Raw genomic sequence first — 24,609 nt, forward strand, 5'->3', positions numbered from 1 at the left:
GTGAACATAACTCATACTGCATCTTCTCATGGCATAATTTTACCCCAAAAGGGCTTCCAACTATCAATGTTTCTACCAGGTGGAATAGCTGAAGTATTCTTTTTCTCTATAAGATCAGGCTTATGTGTTTTATAATAAGAAAGACAAATTTGTTCAGCTTTTTTGTGTTTGTTTTTAAGAGCATGTTGAGAGCTAACATAGTGACGCTTTGTATAGTACTTATAATGAACACCATGCCATGGACATCAGAGGTCTTCTAGAAATCAATAATTATCGATGGGAAAATAAATCATTAGTTTCGTTGCGGTTATCAGGAGACTCATGATGGTTTGCTTCAGTTCTGACCTTGATTGTTCATGCACCAAAATAACAATTGCGGCTAATTCCTTTTCCCAGAAATGTTGATTTCTTGATCAGTATCAGAGAGTGTAGGTAAGGAAGGACCATTGTGCAAAACACTGTTGTTTTTTATTTCTCACAAAGTATGAGTTTATCCTCTTGGGCAATAAAATCCCACACCACTGACTTAGGATAATGCTTTTGAAAAATAGCTCTGTCCTTAAAATGTCTTCTGAAAGGCAGTTAGACACAGAGAGGTCCTCATCTGATTGCAAGTGCTGTGGAGGGCAGAAAGAAGACAGCTCCTTGTTCCTTAATCCTCAGCCAGCTAGCCCTAGGATAAATTAGACCTGATGTTATGCAGTCCTGATTTATGGAGCAGGGAAAGGATTGCGTAGAGCCTTCAGCAACAGAGACCCCACACTACTCTGACCCTATTGTCTGGAAAACATTTTCCTGTAGATATACTTGCCCTTCATTTGTCACTGGGCAACAAATGGCACAAGATAACCGTGTCATCTTTGTGTTTTTGGTGAACTATCTAAATAAAGGTGTTTATGAAGGGAGCTCAAGAGAGCCCTTCAACTGATACATATAATCAGGTATGGAGATTAAAAGTAGGTGCAAGGCTGCCTGAGAGTGTGATTCTCTAGGTCAGTGGATTGCTGTCTCATTACAGGGCTGTGCCTCAGTGGGTATGAATATATGTACAAAGAAGTCCATAGTGGTTTGTTTATCTACTGATTCAGAAGAGATGCTCAAATACCACAACTTTCATGAGGGAGGAATTGATAAAGAGCACAGCTGTGGTGTGGATGGTACAAGAAACTCCATCCATCATTTTCCAAAAGGCACAATGAACGGCTTAATTGTTGCTACAAACAATAGTTCACCATTTTATTTGCTATTGACAAAGTATGACCACACTGAGAGCCAACTTGGAGAAATACAGTGACAGAGGAGTCTCTTTTTTCCATTCTGTTGGCTTCATTCACTGAACAGATTCCACTGTCTCTGTCTGGACCAAGACCACCTACTATTACTCACCGGCAAAGCCCATTTCTTGACTTGAGGTCTTAAGCTGGCTAACACAGCTGTAGATAGGGGAGCAACAGCCCTGACAGTGAAGAAATAGCACAGTATGCAATAAGAAGAGCAGTATTGCATATTGGGGGTTTTTGTAGGGCAATATGTAAAAGCAGTGTCTTCTGAGAGAGCTGCCCATGGGATTACTTATCCTCGCACCAGAGTGTTCCCTTCAGGGCCTTGTGAATTTTTTCTATCCCTTTTGTTGAACTGGGTTTGATGTGTCTTGTTTAATATCTCCCTCTACTGCAAGGTTTATACTTAAGGCTGTCTCTGGTGCAACCCATTATATAAATTTGATTGCAGTACTGGTGTCTCTAGAGGAGATCACAGAGTACTTTTATCTCTTTTTTTTTTTGTTGTTGTTGTTATGTCTTGGTACAAAATAGCTACCTGAATGAGGTCTCTATTTTTATCTCTTTATATGTTAGCAGTCTTCTGTTTGTAATCATTGTTTGAAGTTAGCTAAAGGAGAAAAATTATGTGGTTTGGTTTATGCTTCGTCATATCTAGGGATGCCAGTGGTACTAACTGCAAGATAAGCTTCCTCTATGGCTAACTTGTGCTTTTTGCAGTCTTTAACTGGTCCTTAAAATGACAAAGAAAGATAGCTTTAGAATAACTATGTTAAATAAGCAGTTGCTTAATATTAGCAATTTCATTGTAATTATCCTTGCCTCCTTCTGTGCATCTCTTTCAGCTTGAGTCAGAAAGCAACCAAGAGCAAACAACAATCCTTTCAAAGCAAGAAGCCTCCTTTAAATGTGCCGCATTGCTGGTCTTGACAGGCACACAGAAAAGCACAAGCAAATGCACAGATATTTTCAGGGTCTGCTTTTCATCCAGACACTGGGTACTATGCAATATTGCCTTACAACAGATTTTATTCCTTGCATGCAGACAGAATCACAGTGTACAAGTGATAATTTAATCCATGTATAATTTAATCCATGTCACAGACAGGGTCAACACAAGGGCCTTGGCAGACCACTGGGCTGTAAGTCAGGCAGCTGTGACTTTTAACAGAAGTCAGAGAGTTCTCGCTTGAGAAATGAGGCAGCATATTCATTGCTTTTAGAGCAATAAGAATGCTGAAAGAAGAGTTTTGGGGTATTTTTCAATACCCTTTCAAAAAGTTGAACAAAAAGATGGAACTGACTTCAGATTACTATAAAAATGTCATAGCAATACTGAATTGAAGTTATAGAGATTTTAATTTTATTTCATTCTGCATGTATTCAGAAAACCTTCACTAATTTAGATTGTATTAATACTGCTTTTACACATACCTTTTTAATTATTTGCTTGAGGTAGAATATACAATATCCCAAGACTTCTTTGGTTGTTAGGTAATATTTCAAAACATTAACCACCTTCCCCTCAGTTAACATTTGCAAGAACTCTATCTAGGCATTTTTGACTGCAAATAAAGTATATAATTTAATTGATTTTTAGATCAATTGAATAAAACCTTAGATGTCATGTTTAATTCTCTGTCACGTCCAATTTCCATATTGATTATAAGTACGTTCTTACATACATTTTCCCCCACAATTAACAGTTGCTATATAAACAATCTCATACAAATGTTTTCTTATGGAGAAGTTGTTTTAAATGCATGTAGACCTTGTAACAAAATACATACTTCTGAACCATTTTAGCATTCTATTTCTTTTCAAATCAATGAGAGCATATTGAACAGAATTCCACTGTTTCAGCATGCAGTAGTTTAGTATGTTTGTTTGAACTTTTTTATACACCATACAGAAATATGTGATAGCATTGGTGCCTTTTATTCTGCAGTGAGCCTTTTGTGTTTATACCTGTTTATTGGTCATGCCTTTAATAAGAACCATTATATGCCCAGTCTGCTGATATTGACTGTTCTCCATTTTTGTCCAGTTTCCTATATGTGTGGTTGAAAAATTACTCTGGGATTGTTTTGACCCTCAGTTCAATTTTCTTAGGCTGCTATAAAATGGCTTCATTAAATCCAGACTTGGGGGGTGAGTTAGTTCTGATTACATGACAGCTTTAGAGATATGCTACTTGTATCAGGCTAAAGGTTGTAATATTAAAGGTTGTTGATATTAAGGTCTTCTTTCCCTCTCCTGCTGTTCAGAATACCTCTGTAACATGGGTAATCACCATGAACCTGACTTGAGAACACCTGTAATTCATCAAAATTCCCTCTCACTAGCCTGTTAGATGAGGATGCTGAAAACTTGGACTGTTGTGTTTGCTTGCAGGCTTCTATAAATACACGTCACCATCTTTTAAAAGCATATGTTCACTCAAGGGAATGATTCTGACTTTTGTTACGCCTCTGCAGTTCCATTTCAGATGTTTAAATTATTTAAGTGTTTCTGCATGCTAGGTAGCTAGCACATTTTCTTAGGCTTGCTAGGTAGAATAGAAGTATAAAAGTAAGCTGGGTATGCCATTTTTTCTTGTTATTTCCCTCGCTCTGATTCAGCAAGTAGAAAGAAGACATAAAATGCATGAGTGTCTCATTCAAGGAGAAGTAAACTGCTGATCTACACTGGGAATGGGGAGGGCCAAGTCTGTGAGGTGCAGACCACTCTGGTCATTATTCAGGGTAAGTTTGTGTGTGAAGGGAGTTAATTCCTTTTAGTCCCTGAATAAATCCATGGCTGACCTCACTGGTATGACAGTGAAATCAGCAGGACTTCTCATATGCCTGAAAGGAAGGCACATCTTAAACTGCTTTCTTTGAATCAAGGTCACTGCATTGCTAATCTAAGCATTTTCCCTGTGATGGGCAAGTACCTCCTGGCCTCTGAGCATTCTACCCTCTTGTTGATGCAGAGGTTTGGTTCTGTGCCAAAGGGATATATACTGCTGAGTTCCAAGATTAATAAAGTTTATAATGAGACCAGGAGCCACTGCTGACTTCAGGGCAGCCTTCTAATTAGTCATATCTATTTGTTCTCTGGCAGCAAGGTCTTCACAAAAATATTCTTTATTTTGACTTATTGCAAAAACTGTGCCTGATAAGGTAGACAGCATAATTCTTTCATACCAATTTGTCTGTTCCAAAGACACTGCTGGAAATGTTTATATTGCTATCTAGAAAAGCATTCCTTGGAGTTGAGTCATCTTGTAATTTGAAATTAGGGTGGATGCATGTGCTGCTAGTGTCAATGGCTCTTTTTGGAAATACCTGACACTCTGAATGCAGGTCTGCTCCAAAGCCAAAATATTTGTGAACTCTAAAGCCAATTGTAGCTAAGGGGTGTTTCAGCACTGTTTGGAAAATCCCACTAGAAGTGCATGAAAAATCACCGCAGAACAATGTGGTGTCTAGATTAATTCACAGAATTTAACAAATAAATGCCTGTTGTGTAGTATAGCATGGCTTAAAGCAGCTTATAGGCAGCTTGGATATAGAAACCCACTTATATTAGGATGGTGTTCCAGACAGACTAATTTACTTTGCTTCTTGACTGAGTTCTCTAGTACTTCAGCAGGCACACATACTAGACAGTCATTTTAGAATTTGCTTTGATATTTCTTTGTACCCCACTGTCACAGTGCAGTCTAGACAAACCTTGAGGCTCAAAAACTCTAACTGACAGACTGCCAGGTAAGATGGAAATTGAGGCTTTTTGTCTGCAAGTAAGGTAGAGCACATCTCCATGGCAGATGAACTGCATGCGCAGAGTAATAATTTGAACTTGAAGGACCTCCTCTGAGCTCTCTGGCAGTTGAGGCCCGTGTACCACTGCTCACCAGGACACAAGACTCAAGGAAAATAGAAGACTTGCAGAGATGAAATTTAAAACTTTCAGGTTTATTGTGCTCCACAACCCCCACTATGCATGTGGTTTTGGAGGCCCCTCTCATTAGTGTGCTTCTGTTACGTTTGGAATGAGTGACCTTAGAGGTGGCAGGAAATTTTAAACAAAATTTACCCTGTCAAAGTAATTATCTTGTTTATTTGCTTTCAAAGGATATGTTTCTCAAATCAGTATTTAAAGTAGTAACAGTTTGTATGTAAAAAATGTCTTAAGACCTTCAAAGCACTGTAAATGTATCCACACAGTACTCCTGTGAAATAGGTAAGACGATATATTCCCTCTTTACAGAGGGGATATAAAAGGTAAAATCCCTAGTCTAGATCTAACTATCACACTCTCTTTACAGAGGGGATATAAAAGGTAAAAATCCCTAGTCTAGATCTAACTATAACACTCTCTTTACAGAGGGAATATAAAAGGTAAAAATCCCCAGTCTAGATCTGACAGTGAAATCAGCAGGTGCTGATATAGATGAGTGATATAACCCTTGTTTCTTTCCACACAGCTTTTAATGCTATAATACTTGTACTGGTTACAGATACTATTTTGTAATATTCTGCTGCTTCCCTGCTGATGTGGAGAAGCAAGTCTGTGTGTGCAGTGTGGCGTTATTTACGCTATTATGTTCCAAGCAGATATCTGTGTTTGATCTGATCCTTGGTGTGGCATTACTGATAAGGTTGGAGGAGACATGACAAGCCATGAGGAGGGGCAGATTCTGGGTTCAGCAGCGGTATGCCTGACTTTTTTCTATGTAGAGAGCCATGCAAAAATGAGATGCTGACAGCAGTTGTTTCGCTAAGTCATTTCAAGCACAGGGATGTTTCCTGTATTCAGATGTGGCTTCCAGGGGTTAGGCACATCCCCAGATTCTTTTATAGCATTTACTAGAACTAATAAGGCACCACCAAAGGGTTAAATAGTTCCACAATGTGTCGCTGCCTCTCTAATTAGGAAATGATCCAAGAGCTCAAAGATCAAAATGCACATGGTTTGAGCTGGGACTAAGCCCAAGTTCCTATTGATTGGAGCCTCGTATGTTAGTGTGCTGCATCTGCACATGATCTTTTCCCCTTAACATTTCTGCCATTTGTTTTATTTTTAAAAGAAAAATTAAACAATTCATCCACAGAATTTCCCTTCTTTTGTCACTATCCAGAGTCTTTAATTGCTTGAGCTTGTGTGCTTTCTGGGAGTAACTTGTGACCCACTTTATAATTGAAACCAGGCCAGTAAAACACGACAAAAATCTTCTCTCTACTCCATTCTGCAGCATCTGCTGCTACTGCTGGAGAAGCAGGAGAGGTCTCCTCCCAGCAGAGGCAGAGATAAGAACTGATCAGCCTGAGCCTCAGGGAACATGAGGTTTCTTGTTAGTTGCCAGAGGAGAATCAGAGGAGTGGCAAAATGGCATCCAGCTGGGCTTGTGTTTTGAAAAGAAAGGACAGAATGAAATAAGGCTGAGGCCACAAAAAGGAATTAAAAAAAAACAAAATAAAAAAAGAAAAGGGAAAAAAAAAAAAGTTTTACCAAACAAATAATATGTAGTAGAAGCTAGATGCATGTATGGTAATATGAAAGGGGACAGAGTCAAAATGTTACCATATGGAGCCTGCAAGCTAAGTGGTAGACAAAGTTACATTCTGGTGATATATAACCCAAATGCTTTCTGTTTTCAGATGCATAAAACTTAATTTTTTTCCATCTCCTCCCCCTCTTCAGAATCTTTCTCCTTCCCTTCCCCCCACCCCCAGGAAATCAAATTATTACTATGTTTTCAGAGACTTGTATTTGATTAAACTAAAGCTGCACCTTCCTTTGGAAAATAGCTTTTAATAAAACATTTTAGTGCTTGTTGGAAATCAATCAGAGGTTACAGGAGCTTTTGGGACCTCGCATTTGAGTGACATGCTTTTGGGGCTCATAGTTTTCGATCTCACACTGGCATGGATGGTAGCTTCTGGGGATGACATAGAAGTTCTGGTCTCCGTCTCTCCCTCTCCTCCTTTCAGCCGCATGTGTTTACTGCTTGGCTCTGCTGGCTTTTGCCCTGTTTAAGGGAGGTGAGTCAGATCATTAACCTGTCTGAAAAACATATCCAGCAAGATAAATGTGGTTTGTGAGTTTTCACACTGTTCCTGGAACATGTGTAAGGGAAGGGACACACCTGTGTATGAGAATGACGATGAAGGATTGACCCTTTTGGTAAAAGTGAATTTTTGAATCAGCTTGGCCATCTCACTTAGCTGGTGCCTGGGGTTGGTTCTGTTGGCAGTGCTGGTAACAATTTCCCTGCATCATACAAGGCTTAAGGACAAAAAGGCAGCTTCATCCTTGGCATTAATTCTACGAGTGGAGTTACAGAAGTTATATCCAGAGTCACTTTGTCTAAAGTGTGCCTTTTCAACATTGTCCACTAAATCAGCTCATTCTTGCCCTCTCTTTTGTTTCTTTATTTGTGGCTACACTGAATTAGCATCTTAAATACATTGCCATGGGAATCAGAGATGCAATAGCTAACTTGCTTTCTCTTGTGCATCTGCAAACAGTCTTTTCATAGTCTTTTCACAATCGCATGTACTGTGTTTGGGCACCTAATCTGTATCCATCAGGAAATTTTGATGCCTTGTCATTTCCATTAAAAAATGTGTGTAAAGTGCATAACATACAATGTATATTTCTAGCAAATATTGTTTTTATATGCAGATGAAATATGTCTCTTTCTGGAGTGACTTGTCCCCTATTTATTGGTCCTTCCTCTCATTCTGCTATGTTCTTATATTTTGTGACACATGGATTGTAGAAAAGAAAGAAGACTAGATAATTTGGTGAAGCAGGGGATTCTCTGTATACAGGGACAAGGTAAAAAAGGAGAGCTTTGTAGGAAAAGGGAAGGCTGAAAAGAAAGGCCTTGTGATGAAGAGAGTTGTGGGAGTGGATCAATAAGAAAGAATTCTGAAAAGGCCTTGAAGCTCAGGAGAAGAAAGCATGGCTTTCATAGGAATGTAGGCAATGTGGCTAGTGTATGGAACAAAAGATGACCTTGGTTGCTGAATTTTCTGCAGAGAACAATGTAGGTGGATTGGGAATAAGATCCAGGCTCATTGATGATAATAATTAAAAGTAGCCAAATTCTGTGATCACACAGTGGATTTAAACAGAGATTTACATGTTAAAAACAGGAAATCTGGATACAAGTATAGGCTGATGGAGCCATGAGCCATGCAATTGCACCAGAATCTCAGATATTGTTGAAGAACATGCCCGGTATGTCTCACTGTGAAGAAAGACTTGCAAATGTGGCCCCAGCACATTGTGATGCAGTGATATGTGCCAGAACTCACATGCAGCCTGTCAGCAGAAGCCTGAGAGCTGCAATATGCCTTGCCCATCCGAATGAGGTGCTAACTTCAGCATCTGCTTCTGCACGGGGCTCAGCTCCTTTACCAAAGCAAAAGGGGAGCGAAATGACGTCTGCCAAGACTATACAATAATGAATATACTGCTTTAATTTGCCACCGGAAAAGGATCTTAAAATGAGGAGCTATCAAGGATTTTAATATAGTATGCCTGAAACAGAGTAAAATATGGGAGCAGAGAAGAGCAGAAAGACACAAAATAGCAATGCATGCTTAGAAGTCATTGACATAAAAGTGGTACAGGAACCTGCACAACAAGCAAATAGTAAAAGCTGGACAGAATACAACAAGAAGTAGGGTGTCTTGGAAGTGTGATGAAGTGGTAAATGCTGAGAGAAGAATTAGTCAGAAACATCAGAGAAATTGCAATGAAAGCCAAAAAGATAGCATGGTTTGTAAGGAGGGTTTTAATTACTTCCAAATCAGCAAAGAGTTCTAAGAGGCTCAGGATGAAGTACAAAGCATGATATTTAGGCAGGGAGTTACTGTAAGAGACGTGATGAGACTGATTTTGGTAGCAAACAGGCCTCAGAGCCGAACTAGAGGCATAAGAAAGTAGGACAGCATGGGAATGAAATGGGATCAGCAGCTGTAAGCAGGGTATTCAATGAACTAGGAAAAATTCAGTTCAATTAAAACAACAAAGGGGAGAGGAACTTGGGGAGATGGGTGAGATCATAGATGGCTGAGACAAGATCAGAAGGAACTTAAATTTCAAGGAGTATTCACTCAATGCAGCGATACCTCTTCTGTCTCTTTGTTAAGATCATTGAACTGACAGAAGTATTTGCTTCTGTGCTACGTTACCCTCCCTTGAAATGACAGAGGGGGACAGATGGGGGCACGGTGTGATGCTGAAGAAAGAGGAGACTCAATACCTCCACGTTTGACAGCATTATGCTGTTAGATCAGCTTGGTTGTTTCACAGAACTTTACCTTAAGGTTCTTATGTTGTGCCTGTGTTCATTTGGGGAGATCAGGTCCAAAAGAATAAGCAGTTAAGATGGAGATGAAGAGTAGCAATCATAGAAGGATCAATGAAGGTTAGGGGGTCAGGTCAAGAAGGTCAGGATAAGACATTTGTGACAGAGAAGCAAGAAACCCCAGTGTCAGCAAACAAAATGTTAGGGAGGATGAGAATTAGAAAAAGGATGGAGAGAAATTAAATCAGAGACTTTGTAAGTGAAACTTCTTTACAGTGAATATGGGCTAAACATAATTCACAGGCTGTTTGTTTGAGTGACCAAAAAGGAACAATGTGGTGGGAGTGCCTGTGTCTTTCTAAATGTGTTTGTATGACTGTGCAGTAGATACGAATGTGCAGTAAATATGTGCTTTTCCTGAACAGACTTGCTGTTGGTGTTTTTTTTCCTTCCGCCTTAAGCATTTTACTGCCTAGCAGCAGCCCTAGCCCTTCCCACTCAGTCCCTCTTGTTCCCCTGCTCAAGAATGAAATAGAATATCTTGAACACCCAGCGTGCGAAGGAGCTAATCATTGGCTCACATTATGGCTGGCGCGGCAGGCCCGCCTCTTTGGCTGGTGCTGACAAGCTGTTTATGTTTGTGCAAGGCCACCCTTTAACTCAGCAGCCTGATGGCCATAATGGGACCAACTGTCTGAATGCGGCAGGGAGCTACATCTTCCATTCAGAGGCACAGTCCAGGTCAGTCTCTGATACTTCTGCGTGGACTCTATGGAACACTAGTAAGTAGCCTTCTGTCTCATTGTGGCTTTTCTCCTAAGACTAAGGGCATGTTTTAGCAGGGCAGGTAGGCGCTGTCATTCAGAGGCAGCTATTAAACTATTTTCCTCTGTCTGAAGTAAAAGAGCAGCTACTTTGTATGCAGCGTCATGACTACAAGGACTACACTATTTCAATCTCAAAGGAGACCTTCCTGGGAGGCAAGAGGGAAAAAGTTAATAGGGACACAACCCATTTAAACTTGCCAGGTTAATTTTTATGTGACTCCAATTAATCTGCATCTAGTTCTTATTTTTAGCAGCATTTCCAGTATTTTATCATCCAGCTGTGATTCAAACAGCAGCAGTTTTTGCAGGGGCATAAGTAGCTTGTTCATAAAAGTGTGAAAGGGCTAGAAATGGGTTACTCTTAAATGCATGTTCCCAAAAATGCTGATAGATGCTGTCATATTCTAAGATGTACGCTTAGCACTACAAAAAACAATGTCATGTTTTAGAGATTTCAGTTCTCTTTGCTGCCTACTAGAACTTTGCTGCTCCATAGAACTGCAGAGATTGAATGAGCTTGACTTTTTGCATCTTTGGTATGCCTTTGCTAATGGTCAGAATTTTAAATAAAATATTCCATCTTTCAACAGTATTCTTCAACTTAATCCTGCACTGCAGGTATTGATGGACTTTTGCCACCTTCTCCTTTCCCCTTTACACCAGCAGTCTCTGTCAGAGCCGGCCACCATGCAGAATCTCAAAAAATAGTCTACGCCTGAAGTTTTTGCAGGTCTGTCTCGATTTCATGTGACAGCTGAGGAGCTCATCTACAGATCTCATTTTATAAAGAAACAGATTAAGTGACTTTGCCATGACCACAGAACAAAGTGTCAGCATTCAAAAGTCTATTACTTGGATCCCTGAATTATATATTATTTCTTTTTCTTCCTTTAATTTAGTTTACAAAATCTTATCAGACAATGCAAATAGTAATTTCTAGGGAAGACTATGCACCTCATAGGGTTCAGATTGGCTAAGAGAAATACCTCAAGATTTGTCTGCTCTGAGCTCAAAACTTTTTGGGAAGCCTCAAACAGAGCAGGCTATATCTTTAGTTCTTACGACTTCTGACGTGGATGGAAACGCCCATATGGTACTATGACAGCACTTCGATATTGCCAGGATGGTCCTTTCTCCAGGGTACTACTACTTTGGCAATGTCCTGAACCAGAAGTTGCAAGGATCTCCAGAAAATTCTTCTCAGGCTTTAAGTTCAGGATACCTAGGCAGAAGGGAAAGAAGCTGTCATTGTAAATAACATTGTTCATTAAGTCTCTTTAAAAAAAATATATATCACAGTAATAACCTTAGTTCTGAGCTTCAATCAGGCCTTTGTTACCTTTGAGTCATGCCAAAAAAAAAATTAAAGCAAATCTGAAGTGAGGCCTGCTGGCCTCACTTGCCCCACTGACTTGCCCCACTATGGATGCACCCAACAGGGGATAGTCCTGTGGTCTGTACCTTCATCTCTGTCATGCTGGTTGTGTTTTAGGGCTGTGCACAGCTTCTGTGATTCTGCAGACAGCTCTGATGCAGTCTGAAGACCTTTGGCTCAACTCTCCTATTCATCTTTAACGCTTTTAAGAACTGCATCATTCAATGAGTCTTGAATTGTAGAGGGCCAATCAAGCAGTATTGTCTGTGGGGAAACAGTGGCTAAGTTAGACAGACAGAAACTTTCAAATGAAACTGGTAAAATTATGGGCATCTATTGTACTTAGTACATTTTAACTAGATGGGTCTTGATGCTCAGAGTTGTTCAGCTCGGAGACTGAGCCTCCTCCACAGCAATAGCTTGCATGGTAGTGTATGAACTAAAGCTAATTACAGCAATAAGCTGCTTCTGTGCCAGGCTGTGAACACAAGCCAGAGGTTTGCTGACACTCTCTCTAAGTAGCAGATAGATACTAAGCCTTGATTAGTAAAAATGAAAATGAAATTGGTTTTTGCCTATAGATTAAGAAAGCAGAATCTCATTACTTAAGTAACAATGAAATCCATGAGATGCACATCAGGCATAAATACACACCTCAGAGGTCTTGCTGTGCTCTCTGTACATGGTTGGGAACAATCAATATGCTTACCACATTGTCTCTCTTTTGACTAAAGAAAGAACTCTCTTGTGCATCACCAGCTCAGCACAACATGGCTTGCCCTGTAGGGACGGACTGTACCCATTTGATTTACATCAGGGTAAACAGACAGAAGATTAAAATTGATTTGTCTTCCTCACAGAGATAATTTTCATGATGTATTCACTGGCCTTGCTAAAACAGGGTGAATCAACATTCTTCATAAAAAAACCCTGACTACTCTAAACTGCATATGCTGCAATAGAACTTTCTGATTCCAAGGTGGTATGCAGTTTGTGAAAATAAAACTTTTTTACTAATATTCATTAACTGAGTTTTCAGATAGCCTTGGAAGCAGATAAGCATATCATCTGCAATCTACACAAGTGGGAAATTAAATCTGCAAGAAAGATGGAAATAGAACTAAGATCAGCTTCCCAGGGCCATGTTTTTACTGCTATTAATTTTCTTAGCCTGGCTCTGTAGGTACATTCTATGTTGATTGTGGTATCCCTTGCCAGCATTTTCCTGTGTCCGAGTCTTCTGCTGCAGGCACACTTGCAATATAGCTATTGTTCAGCTATTCAGCAAATAGTGGAAGGTATTCATTTCACAGCATCACAGAGTGCAGCAGCTTGGAACAGACCCTCCAAGGTCATCTTGTCCAACCCCCCTGCAGTCAGCAGGGACACCTCCAGCTAGATCAAGTGGCTCAGTTGGAGATGGCAAGGGGCATCCCCAGAGCTGTTGAGCCAGGCCCAGTGCCATGCCGTGCCCAGCAGGCCGCATCCTGCTCTAGGGCAGGCAGCATCACAGCAATGCCAGTGCAGCCCTTGGCACTGCTCCTGCACACAGCAGCCCCACTTCAAGGCAGTCTTAGCAATGCCAAAGGCAAAGGTTTAATCCAAGTGAAAGGCCTTGGCAAAAGAGGCCTTTGCTTTTACAAACAATTTCTGTTCTCTGACTATTATCTGACCTGAGCCTTTGCTCCTTACTCCTAGCAATGCTGATTGAAACCATCACCTTTTACCATGATCAAATATACTTATGGTTACCAGATTACAAATTAATCTGATCTACTAGATTTCCCTTCTTTGCCCTTCAGCACCCAGCACTGAACAATTTCTTGGGAAAGAACAGCTCTCTAGATTAATAAGAGTTTTGAGTTACCAGAGGTGTAATTTGTGATAGTCTCAGCATTTGAATTCTTAGTGAAAGCAGGAGGCTTTAAGGGTGCTTTTCATCTCAGGGTTTCAGTTTATTAGCAGGTGCTCTGCTGGCGTGTCCTATATTCTTGACATACATCAATTAAGGGTATGATGAGAGAACCTGTGAATGAAGTACCACATGTGCCCCGTTCTCATCAGCTCTTTGAGTCTGACCAGAAAACTGAACCACCAGGTAACGGTAAAAAGTCTGAGGGCCTGAAAGAAGCCGTGGCAGCCTCCTGTCAAGTTTGGACAGACTTTGTTGTAAAATCAGTCATCATCAACACTCAGGTCTCCATAGGGACAGTGGCTGAGATTTGCAAACAACCCCTCCTCAGCCTCTTTGGATAAGTTGTCCTCTATCTTAAATCTGAACTTTCTGGCTAATATCCTCAGCTTTCACCCATGTCTATGAAAGCTTTTAAAATCTTTCATTGTTTTGGGTTTTGGTTTTATTTTGGTTGGTTGGGTTTTTTTCCCCAGGTTCATTTTCCTAGGTTTGAGATCCTTTTCCAGGTAAAGGGTGTTGCTACTAAAGTAGAAGATACTGTTTGGTTTTGAAAAATGAAAAATGTTAAGAATGCAGCATTTGCTACTAAAATACAAAAAGCAGCAGTGTTGTAGTACTCAAATCTCATTCATACATCAAGAGCAGAGGGTCTCCTTTTAATGTGTGCATTTTATTTTGTTGGTGTTACCTAGAGAAAGCACTGCATTTAGGAAAGAGAAGAATTGCAAGGCAGCTTATATGTGCAGAATTTACCACAGAAGAATAGGGGAAGTTACACGGTTTCAAGCTGTGCCAGGGGAGGTTTAGACTGGATATTAGGAAGAAATTCTTCATAGAAAGAGTGATTTGCCATGGGAATGGGCTGCCCAGGGAGGTGGTGGAGTCACCATCACTGGAGGTGTTTAGGAAGAGACTGGATGGGGTGCTTGGTGCCATGGTTTAGTTGATTAGATAGTGTTGGGTGATAGGTTGGACTCGATGATCTCAAAGGTCTTTTCCAACCTGGTTAATTCTATTCTATTCTATTCCCTGAAGAGGAATTTGCCACAGGGACAGTTCTGTAGAGCAGCCTGTCTGAAATATCATAGAAAACACAGGTAAGGATGGAAAGAAAAGGAATTACTTCCTACCTTCCTTGCCTGGGGCAGAGTGAATTTTAGTGGATGAGTTGTCTTTAGGTCTGTGCTGCCTTAAATCTGTATCTACCAGAGTCCACTAGTCTCTTTGAATTTTCTCCCTCCTGTTTAACATGCCCAGTCTTCCAACTGGCCAGCAATGTTGAAAGAAGCAAGCATCAATGGCATATTCGTACTGGCTGTGCTGTTCCTATACTGGGAAGATGTTCCCTTGTTACTCCACAGTCAAGTCCTGAGCTTTCTTCTTATAGGAATCACTGGCTTACAGAACAGGCTCCCTGCATTGCTATTTTGCTTTGATAGTGTATAAAATGCACAGCCTTGCAAACTACCTTCTTGTAGGGTATATACAAGCTTGTATAAAATTAACTGCAGCCTCCAGATGGCCCACTCAGATTCCTCTCTAGCTTACCTCTCTCAGGCCTAGAAATTAAATTGTATCCCAGTATGTGCTCAGGTAGGCAGGAAATATTATAAATGCCACTGCTCCTTCATCCACAAAAGAGCTTTTGAATATTTCGGTTTCCTTCCTTTTTGCCTGTGTAGCTGAGCCAAAGGTCTAAGAAAGCATCATTTTAAACTCGTAGCATAAAATGTCCCTAATTGAGTGGGTAGCTTGCTGTGTTCTGTCCTGGTTGTTGCTGTCTGAAAAAATTAGCATGACCGTCATTGGCCTTTCCCTCTTATCACTGCTGGTTCACAGCATGTGAAACTGAGAAGCATAGTCCCTGTTAAGACTCAAGGACTGCACTGCAGTTTCCCTCATGAAGTCAAATCATACTGGGGCTCCCTTTGTTACTCATCTCTCTCTCTCTCCTTACACAGTATCTTCAGTTGGCACTTCACCTAGTGCTCCCAAGTATAACCTCATAATGTACCCTGACTGTCAGATTTTTTTGTTCATTATAGTAATATCCTGGCATGGAATTCTGCAGGTCTTACTGTGGGAAAACTCCTGCTAATGACAACAGGGGGGCTGGTTACTTAAGGGCTGAAATGGGACTGTGAGAATTACAGTCTTTTCTCATGTTTGTGTTTCATTTTCTGCTTCTAATTGGGATGCTTAACTTTAGAGTCATATCCTTGGCCATCTTTCCAATTAGTTTTTCAATGTGTAAGAGCAAGCTGATAGGCGTTTGATGACGTTAATCTTAACTCCAGCATGGCAGTGGCTGAACTTTCAGCACATTACAGTTTTCAGACATTGCCTTCATACAGCTGTCTAAAGAGATATGCCTCCTTCTCTTCATTTTCCCTATCATTTTCTCCTGATATCCACTCTTGTCTATCACCTTGAAATCTATACTTGACACTCATTTACACTTTGGGACCTAGAGTTACATCAGAACATTTCCTTAGTTCACAGTGGCTATGGAAAATATTCTGCTGTCACACTCAATTACACCAGGGCTACTGTGGCTCTGCAAAAAGAAAAGGATGCAGGAGTGGGAAGAGATGGCCGTGTGGGTAAAGACCATTCTTATATATGTCTGCAGGTATGTAAGTTCTCAGTAGAGCTATCTTCTCTTCCCACCTGCCCCAAAGCCCTGCACAGCCTTATGCCTCTCAGCCTTTTATTTTGGATTTTAGTGTCTCCTAGTCTGATGCCACTCAACCTTAAGACTCAGTCTCTAGTTCATGCCAGTGTAAAGCATCTAGCTCCTCCCTGTGGTCCATGCCCATCTGCTTCAACCCCATAGTTCACAGCATCTTAATCTTTCTGCCACAATGCCTCTCCTTCCACCCTAGAGCTATTTTTACCAGATCTCCCAGATCCCATCCTCGTGAACCTCTGTGCTCTGTATCATTTAAGATGCTTATTCTCCCTGCCTTGCCAATCCTTGAAAACTTCCCCAGAGAATGTTGTCCTTTGCAATATTCTGCCTCTACTCTCAGTCTTCCTCACTACAACCTAGTGTTTGCAGTCTGAGAAACAAGGGGCTGATTCTTCTCCCCTACAGTCTCAAGTTCTCCAGTGCAATGTCTCAACATACCTTCTTTTTCCTCTTTCTCATTGTACTTGAAGGCAGGAAAGTAGGACAGGTCCAGGGTAAACCAGGCACACACTAGCCCTTTGTATCATGTGAGAATGGATAGCTCCAGGCAAGGTCAGAGAAAGACTAAGCCAAGAAATATAAAAGCAGTTCCAGTATGTGACCTTCCCCAATGAAAACCACTGGGACATAGGCATTGTATGCTGTTTTCTGGTTTGTTACTTGAAGAATCTAGCCATTAACTCCTGTACTCTGGGATTCAGGGTGGGAAACAGGGACCATTATTCCAGTTCACTTAGAAGGAAAAAGGCTTCATGTCTGTCACTGAGATCATGTGCCCCAGGCAAGCACAGATCTTTGCAGTCACAGATGATAGTGAGAGTTGATGGGGAAAAGTGACTTAGTGCTATGCTTATTTGCTTATTCTCCCTTTTATGGAGTCAAGGGCTACTGCAGACTGCAGTGGAAACACCTGCAGTGATGAGGCTTTTCCAGTGATGACATTGATGTTATAAGGCATTAAGCTTTTGTCTCAGATGTGTATTTTCTTTCTGTGGATGAGATACATTTAACGGTTGCACCAGCATGGAAGCAGTCTGGTCCTCTGAGGGTAGAAGCAGGCTGCAAAGAAGGCTGCAAAGGATTAACATGCTATATTATCTCCAGAGCCGCTGAGAAGTGTGAGCCTTTCTCTAGAGGGGGACAGGTTTTTGCCAAATTCAAGACACTGGGTACTAAGCTGAGTACTAAATTAAACTGTGTAGCAAGGCCAGACCAACAAGCTTAGCATTTGTATCCAGAGCCATGGTATTCTGTGTGCTGGATTTAAAATAGTGATGGTAAAATTCTTTATAATATCACAGCTAAATAATCTTTTAAAAAATGGGTTATTGTCAGGGCCAAAATCTATGCTATTTTATTTCATCAATAGTAAGAATTGTGGTGGGTTGAAATTACCTCCCAACTAATTTGGAGAAAACTACCCCCAAAATAAAAACTGCCAGACTAGCTCAGTTTGGGATGGAAGCAAATGAAGCTATATTTACAAGCAAACTACAATCTGGAAATATGAAATGTACTGAATATGTACAAAATATACAATATATGTACTACATATATATTTACAATTTATAAACAGCACAGAAACTCCTTAGACCCCCCTGGACAGATCCAAGGGACCCATTCACCTCCTCCCCCACTCTCCACTCCCTCCTTCCCCTTACCTCACACAGTAGTCAAAACAGAGATACCCCTGGCAAGGCCATGGAGAGAGAGAGAGAGGAAAGTTGCAAGCAAAAGTGACAGGAGAAGAAAAGAGAAACAACTGTTTGTGCCTCTGCTCTATATGCCCATGAGCAATCCAATGAATTATATAAACCTTGTCATTAGTTTCTTTTACATCCAATGGTAATTTATTTTCAGTCTTTGCAGTCAGGGACAAGGCTAAAGTTCCCCTTTCAAACTGTAACAAGTGTACTGAAGCTTCACCTTGAACTGCTCCTCCAAGGGTAATTTTTTCTCAGTTTATCAGACTTGTGGTTTTTCAGTCTGTACAAAGCCTCCCAGCTAGTTTGCATGAGATTCATCTAGAACATAAAACTATAACCAACTAGGCATCTGCATAAATCCTACACCAAATAGTCTACTGCTGAAATGAAAGGTGAATGTATAGCTATGGTGCATACCTATCTTTTTAATCTGCCATCCTGAGCTTCTGTCATTTATGCAAGTTTACAATTTCAAGTTAAAGGGCAAGATGCATCCTCCACCAAAACTAGACCTTTACCCTGTCACTTTCTCAGTATCTAAACTGCAAAAGAACAGGTTGGAAAACAGGTAGCTTTCATCTGAAATTCAGCAATCTGAATGCAACACTAGACTAGATGAGGAGAATCTAGGCCAAAAGGGATGTATATTCTGCCACCTACTGTGCATCACATCCTGACCATCACTGGCTGAAGAGGGGCATTTTCCCCTTAACTTCAGTGAACATACAATGAGGTTTAAAAATATAAAAGAGGTAATTGGTTCACCCCACTTGTTTACAAAGTGGGAAAAGAATAAATCAATTGTTGCAAACCTTGTTTATTGCTGTTTAAAAAAATATTACTTGCTTCAACTGGTGTCTGTGCATTTCAGGAATTTCACTGCTTGCTACCTTGATGGGAGAACAAAACAGAAGAGAGAAAAAATATTTGCGTGCAGACCAAAGACATGCAACTGTGATAGCAGCTGAGCAGCAGGGCACATGAAATCTGTTCTCACGTACCTCTTGTTTGTGTCCTTTAGTGCCTAATAATAAAACTAAGCTCATGTGCAGCCTTCTAGACATGATCACTGCACTGTATTTCACTCATCTGTAGGGCTGCCTGTTTTTCCAAAAGCTGAGGGAATATAATACCTTTGAGATCTCTAGCATTCTACCTGATGTGACTGAGATTATTCAATGGATTATACTACTACTGGAAGGAGTTGTTACAGCACAGGCAGAAGTACGTGCAAAGAAAATGAATTAATAATTTTATTGTTTGCTGCTACCAATTAGAGTCTTTAATTTTATTTCTTTTTTTATTTTAACTAATCCAGCAGTTTTTCACAAGAACAGTCCAGCCATGTCAATACTGAATCCAGGCATCCAGGTATAAGTAGGCAATCAGCACAATTGAGCAAAGATGAATAACTGAGCAAGTGCCAAGGCTCAAGACTTCAAGGCAGAATGTTTACAATGGTCTTTTTATTTTCTTAGTGATTAGCTGTAGTGATTCACTCATGCTTCAGTAAGAGATTCTCACTCTTCAACTCAAACAAAGAGAATTCCCAGTTGAAAACTTGCAAAAGTTCTCTGACAAAACTGAAGACAATAACTCGACATTTTGAAGGAAAACAATGTGTGGGTATTACTTTTTTTTTTTACAAAATGGCAAAACTTTTCTTAGTCACCATAAAACTGGTTTCCCAATCTTTTACTGGGAAAAAAATGCTCTTCAGTACTGCCTCAAGATCCTTGAGGTATCAAACAACAGAGGTGACCCCTCAAGCCTCTGGTAGCAGAATTTAATCAGGGCAGTAGACCTTTAAATCGCTGAAACCAGGGACTGAATTATTTAGGATCTTCAAGTCAGGGACTTTCACAGGATGCTTTTCGAAATGTTGCTGGTGATACTTTTAGTAGAATGTCCGTTCTTGTAATTAATAGATTGGATCACCGCGAAGGTTCTCTGCCAGATCACTGACCACTACTCGGAGAGCTGCCTTGTCAGAGTAAAATAATACTAAAACAACAGATTCGCCTCCCACCTGGAAGCATTTAAAGAAAGATATAGGTGGATCAGCATTCACTTCCCTGTTTACAAACCCCAGGTTGTTCTAAACGACTCGCTAAACTGTTGAACTATTTCAAGCATCGCGCCGCGTTCCCCTCCCCCGCCCCATGCAGAGAGGCTGTTTGTGCTGGAAGGGCTGCACGCTTCGTTTGTGTTCACCGGCGTGGGGGCTGGGGTCGGCCGCCACCTTTCTGAGTGCTCTGTGGTTCTCTGGGTTGCTGGGGGCTGCCTGGGGGATCAGTCAGTCATCCGCTGGAGGGAGAACATCCCGGCATGGGGCTGGTTGTTTATTTTCAAAGCCTTTGTACCTCAGGTTACTTCTGAGGCTGATGCTTGGGGAGTTCTGCTGAAACTGGACTGTATACATTTCCTGGTTTGCCAGTAATTTGCAGTTTATGAAAACCAGATGGATGCTGGTTCTGTGCTTCCGTGCTCCGAAGTTAGTATAGGGATAGGAGCTTCTGACATAAGAGCAGCTTTTGCTGAAAACACTGAGTTAAGAAGATTCAGGCTCAAGCTAGATTGCTTCTTCCCTCCCCCCTCCTTTTGTCTATTTTTACTGCATCATTGGTATGTGTCCAAGGAGAGTCAGCCATATCATTCGGAAATACAAGGGGATAAACTTTTGACTGTTGGATCTTTTCAGGCCAAGAGACTCCAGAGTAAATGAACTGGGAGAGAGAATTAAAAGGAGAGATTTCTTTAGGTGAACTTTTTCTGGTTATCTGCTCTGCCAACAGCAGTGTACAGTAACGAAGAAACACGGCAGCAGTCCTTCCCCACTCTCTTTCTAAATAATGTAAGTTACCCTTTAACTCTCGTCTCTTAACTGTCCGTCTGCGTTCTCTGCTTTCGAGTGCTGTGTGGGACCGGCAGTTATACGGCCAGTAAGGTCCTTCCAGGAGCTGTGCTGCATAACGGGGTGAATTGCTTTTGTCTTTCTTTCTCTTCTTTAAGTCAGGGCGGTAGAGGGGAAGCCGAGCAGTTTGACACTACTTTTCTTTGACAGTCACGCTAGCTCGACTTTGGATGGCTGTCGAAACCTTTAAACCTTCTCAGCGTTTGTGCAGAAATTCGTTTGTAGTTGATAAAAGACAAAAGCAAATGTGTTGATGTGTCGTGCTTGCCATAAGAGCTGGCGTATCAAAGGAGGACTCTGTGATGCTGTGTAAACAGGACAGGATGTGACAAGGCAAAACAAATGTTTCCTGCTCTTTAATATTTAAAAGAAATCATTGAAACGGAGCCAAGGAGTTTGCCTAGGAAAGAAGTAGTGATGTTTATTCAAAGCAAAATAACATCTCTGTAAATCTAAGAGGACAGTGCCAAAGTCTAATTAGGAGAATTTTACTTTTCACGGGAGTTCAATTTTTTTGCAGTTGCCATTAAAGATGCCTTATTCTGCTGTTGTGCTGTTTTGAAGAGTAACTTGAGCCATTACTTTGTGTGTAGCTCTTTGTAGGTTACTTACATATGTTGACTTTTTTTACCCCCTTTCAGTTTATTTCTGTTTTTCAAAATGCAGTCTAGGCATACTGTCAGGTAGAGTAATAGTTTTAAGTAAAAACAAGGGAATATAATGATAATATACCAAGAATATGACTGAAATTGCCCTGAAGCCAAACATTCATTTGGTCAAAAGAATTACATATTAATTCATATAGGAACTAATAAGAGAATTGTGGTGAAAGTGCAATGACTAAATAAATACTTCTTAGATGAGGATGTGGCATAGGAAAAGTTGCTTTCCGTTCCAGCATTGGATTTTTTTTGTCCTCGAGGACAATGGATTTATTACCTGGATAACAGTTCTGTGGCCAACTATTGTGATCTAGTCATCAGAAGTTTTTTGTCTTCTTGCTTGCGTGAGAACTGAAATTCACTTGACTAGCAATACTAATGAGAGCTCCTAGACAACATGAATATTTGGCATAAACTTGGGAATATAAACTGTAGGGTTTGGAGAGCATTTTAGAAGGTTTGGGTTTTTTAAATCTGTATAAACGTGTTTATTTTAAAGCTAGTCCCATATGCTTCTGGAAGATGGACTCATGATATCTAAAGTCTGGAGTGGCTATAGAGAGAGAAGGTACCAGGAAGCTACTATACCTGGTCTTGGGACTGCATCGTCCTGCTAGAAAATAAAGCTATCAGAAAGAGGTTAGTCCCTTATTCCATGTGGTTTTTGGGTGGGAATCATTCTGTTGGCTGATGACAAAATGAAATAAGTTGTTTGTGCTTTGGCCTTTATCCAAATCTGTTTTATATAAACTAAGGGTTCCCTCAAAATTCTCAGCAAACCATTTGACAAACCTGAGTCATGAACTCCCTGGTCTGATCTGGACCTGAAGTACCCACAGTTTGGCTATAAAGAACACGTTGGCTTTTTTTTTTCATTGAGGGCTCATTTCAATCCTTGAGACTGATCTTTTTTAGTGAGGAATGGCTTTGATTCATCTTTAATACCACATGGCTTTCCACAAGGAGAAGGCTGAACAGAACTGTGTTGCTTCGAGGAGCACCACTAACAGTTGCTGCTTCAGGTCCAAAGAGAAATACGAAGTGGTTTTTAGGACAGAAAAAAATGTCAGGATTTTGTTACAGGGTTTCTGAGAAAAGGGGAAAATTAAAGTAATGGAAACATTTATTTCAGCCAACTGGAAAAAAAAGTCTTCCAGTGTCTTTGTATAATTTGTAAAAGGAGACAGCAAATGTATCATGTCAGATTTTAAAGATAAAAATTAGAAGTATATTTAATGACTTTTTGAAGGGGTCTGAAATGTTCATCTTTTTCACTGAAGTTCTTTTCCATACATGAGTAAAATCTTGGTTTTGAGGCTAGATTTGAGGCACGTAGTGTTTATGGCTTGACAGCATACAAGAGTGCTGTCTGAATTATGCTAAGTCCAGCAGCATGCTCAGTGTTTGGAAAATTACACCAGACAATAATAATAATGATGGGGGGATTCTCCAGCCCATGATAATAGTCTATGCAGAATCTCACTTTTAGCTTGAAGGTCAGGTTGTTTACTGGAAAATCCCAGATAATTGGTGCTTAAAGCTGTCATCAAAACATGCTGGGCTTGTCTTTGCCTGATAACGGAATGTCATTAATTCATAATAAAACTAGGATTTGGACAGCTATATAGACACAGTGATGCTCCTATTCCTGTGAGGAAAACTCAGGAATTAAATGAACTGAAAAGCTTTTGGGTGTCCTAATGGAGAGAACAAAGTGTTGTGATTTAGTGTAGAGAAACTGAAATTTAATCATCTGCATAAAGTATTAAACATACAGAGTTTTGCAGAAACATATAATATTGTGTCTAGACACATAGACATGATACAAAAACAGAGGCAAAGAGTGTAGTAGGTTAGAATAAATCCTTGAGCCAAATGTAAAAGAATTGGATTTGATAGCTTGGCAAGCATATGTCTTATCAAAATTAAATGTGCCTGAGGATACTAACTGGTTTGAACTATTTGTTTATACACAGCTGCAAACATATATATTACTCCAAATAATAAATTCGGTTATAAAGACTGATCCTTAATACAAGCTGCATTCTAGGAGGAAATAGCTCTTCCAATCTAAATAGTTGTTGTAAGGACAGTGCAATATTCTGTACTATGAGGAGTCATTAGTTCCAAAGAGTCTACAAATGTGCTAAAAATGCCAGCACAAGCATGTTTTGACCTTTTTTATTTTCTAATACCTAAAATTTTTCTCCTGGACTTTTGCCCATACTCATTTTGCAGAGTAGGATATGAACTTGCTTTTTTGAGTCAGCTTTCAAGGACCATGTTGGAGAAGTTCAGTGACTGCCAGATAGAAATCCACTATTGCAGGTCCTACACTTGGCTGACACCTTCAGCCAACATTAGATGCAATATTTCCAGAGACTGCAGGCTGTGGTTGCTGTTATTGCTGATGTTTGTGGGTTAAAAAAATGGGGGAAGAGGGATGGAATAAAGCTAGCCACGTGAAATGCATGACACAAGTTGTTAAAAGAAAACAAGTCTCTGAACCAAAATATGTATTGAAAGAAATAAATCTTGGATAGGAAACAATCATTATTTGGAGGTTCCTCAAATATTGAAGGGGGAAGTGCTAAAGCACTCATATAAATATATTTCATCTCTCTGTACCTTCAATTTTTGATAGTTTACTTTTTAAGAGACAGTGGTGGCTTCTGTTAGGATTGGGCCTGCTCTTGTTATGTGACAATGAACAGATGGAAGGCAGTCCCTTGGTGTGCTCTAAGGTGTGTATTGGCATGTTTCTGTAATTCAAAGAGCTGCTTGGTTGCACTTAGCAAACATAGTTTGGAAGAATTCCTGTTTTGTGACAAAATGTGCAAGGTTTCCTTCTCTTCCTCTTTATTTTTTTCATTAACTGGAAAAAAGTCCACTTCCTACTGAACAAAACTCTGTTTGACTGATGGAGAGAT

General features: G+C 40.3%; 1 protein-coding gene across 12 annotated transcripts in view; it reads left to right on the forward strand.

The window, feature by feature from the left end:
- Positions 1–24,609, forward strand: part of TRIM2 (tripartite motif containing 2) — a 112,685-nt gene that overhangs the window by 35,577 nt on the left and 52,499 nt on the right. For 4 of the 12 annotated variants that reach the window (XM_054165302.1, XM_054165335.1, XM_054165295.1 and 1 more), the window contains one exon: positions 20,805–20,957. The exons of 7 other annotated variants lie outside the window; for them this stretch is intronic. The gene's annotated coding sequence lies outside the window, so the exon portion shown is untranslated. Of the gene's footprint in view, positions 1–10,235; positions 10,371–20,804; positions 20,958–24,609 lie in introns of those variants that run through there. One more of the 12 variants, XM_054165287.1, reaches the window with a different exon arrangement.

This window comes from Dryobates pubescens, chromosome 1, assembly GCF_014839835.1.
Source record: "Dryobates pubescens isolate bDryPub1 chromosome 1, bDryPub1.pri, whole genome shotgun sequence".
NCBI classification, from domain to species: domain Eukaryota; kingdom Metazoa; phylum Chordata; class Aves; order Piciformes; family Picidae; genus Dryobates; species Dryobates pubescens.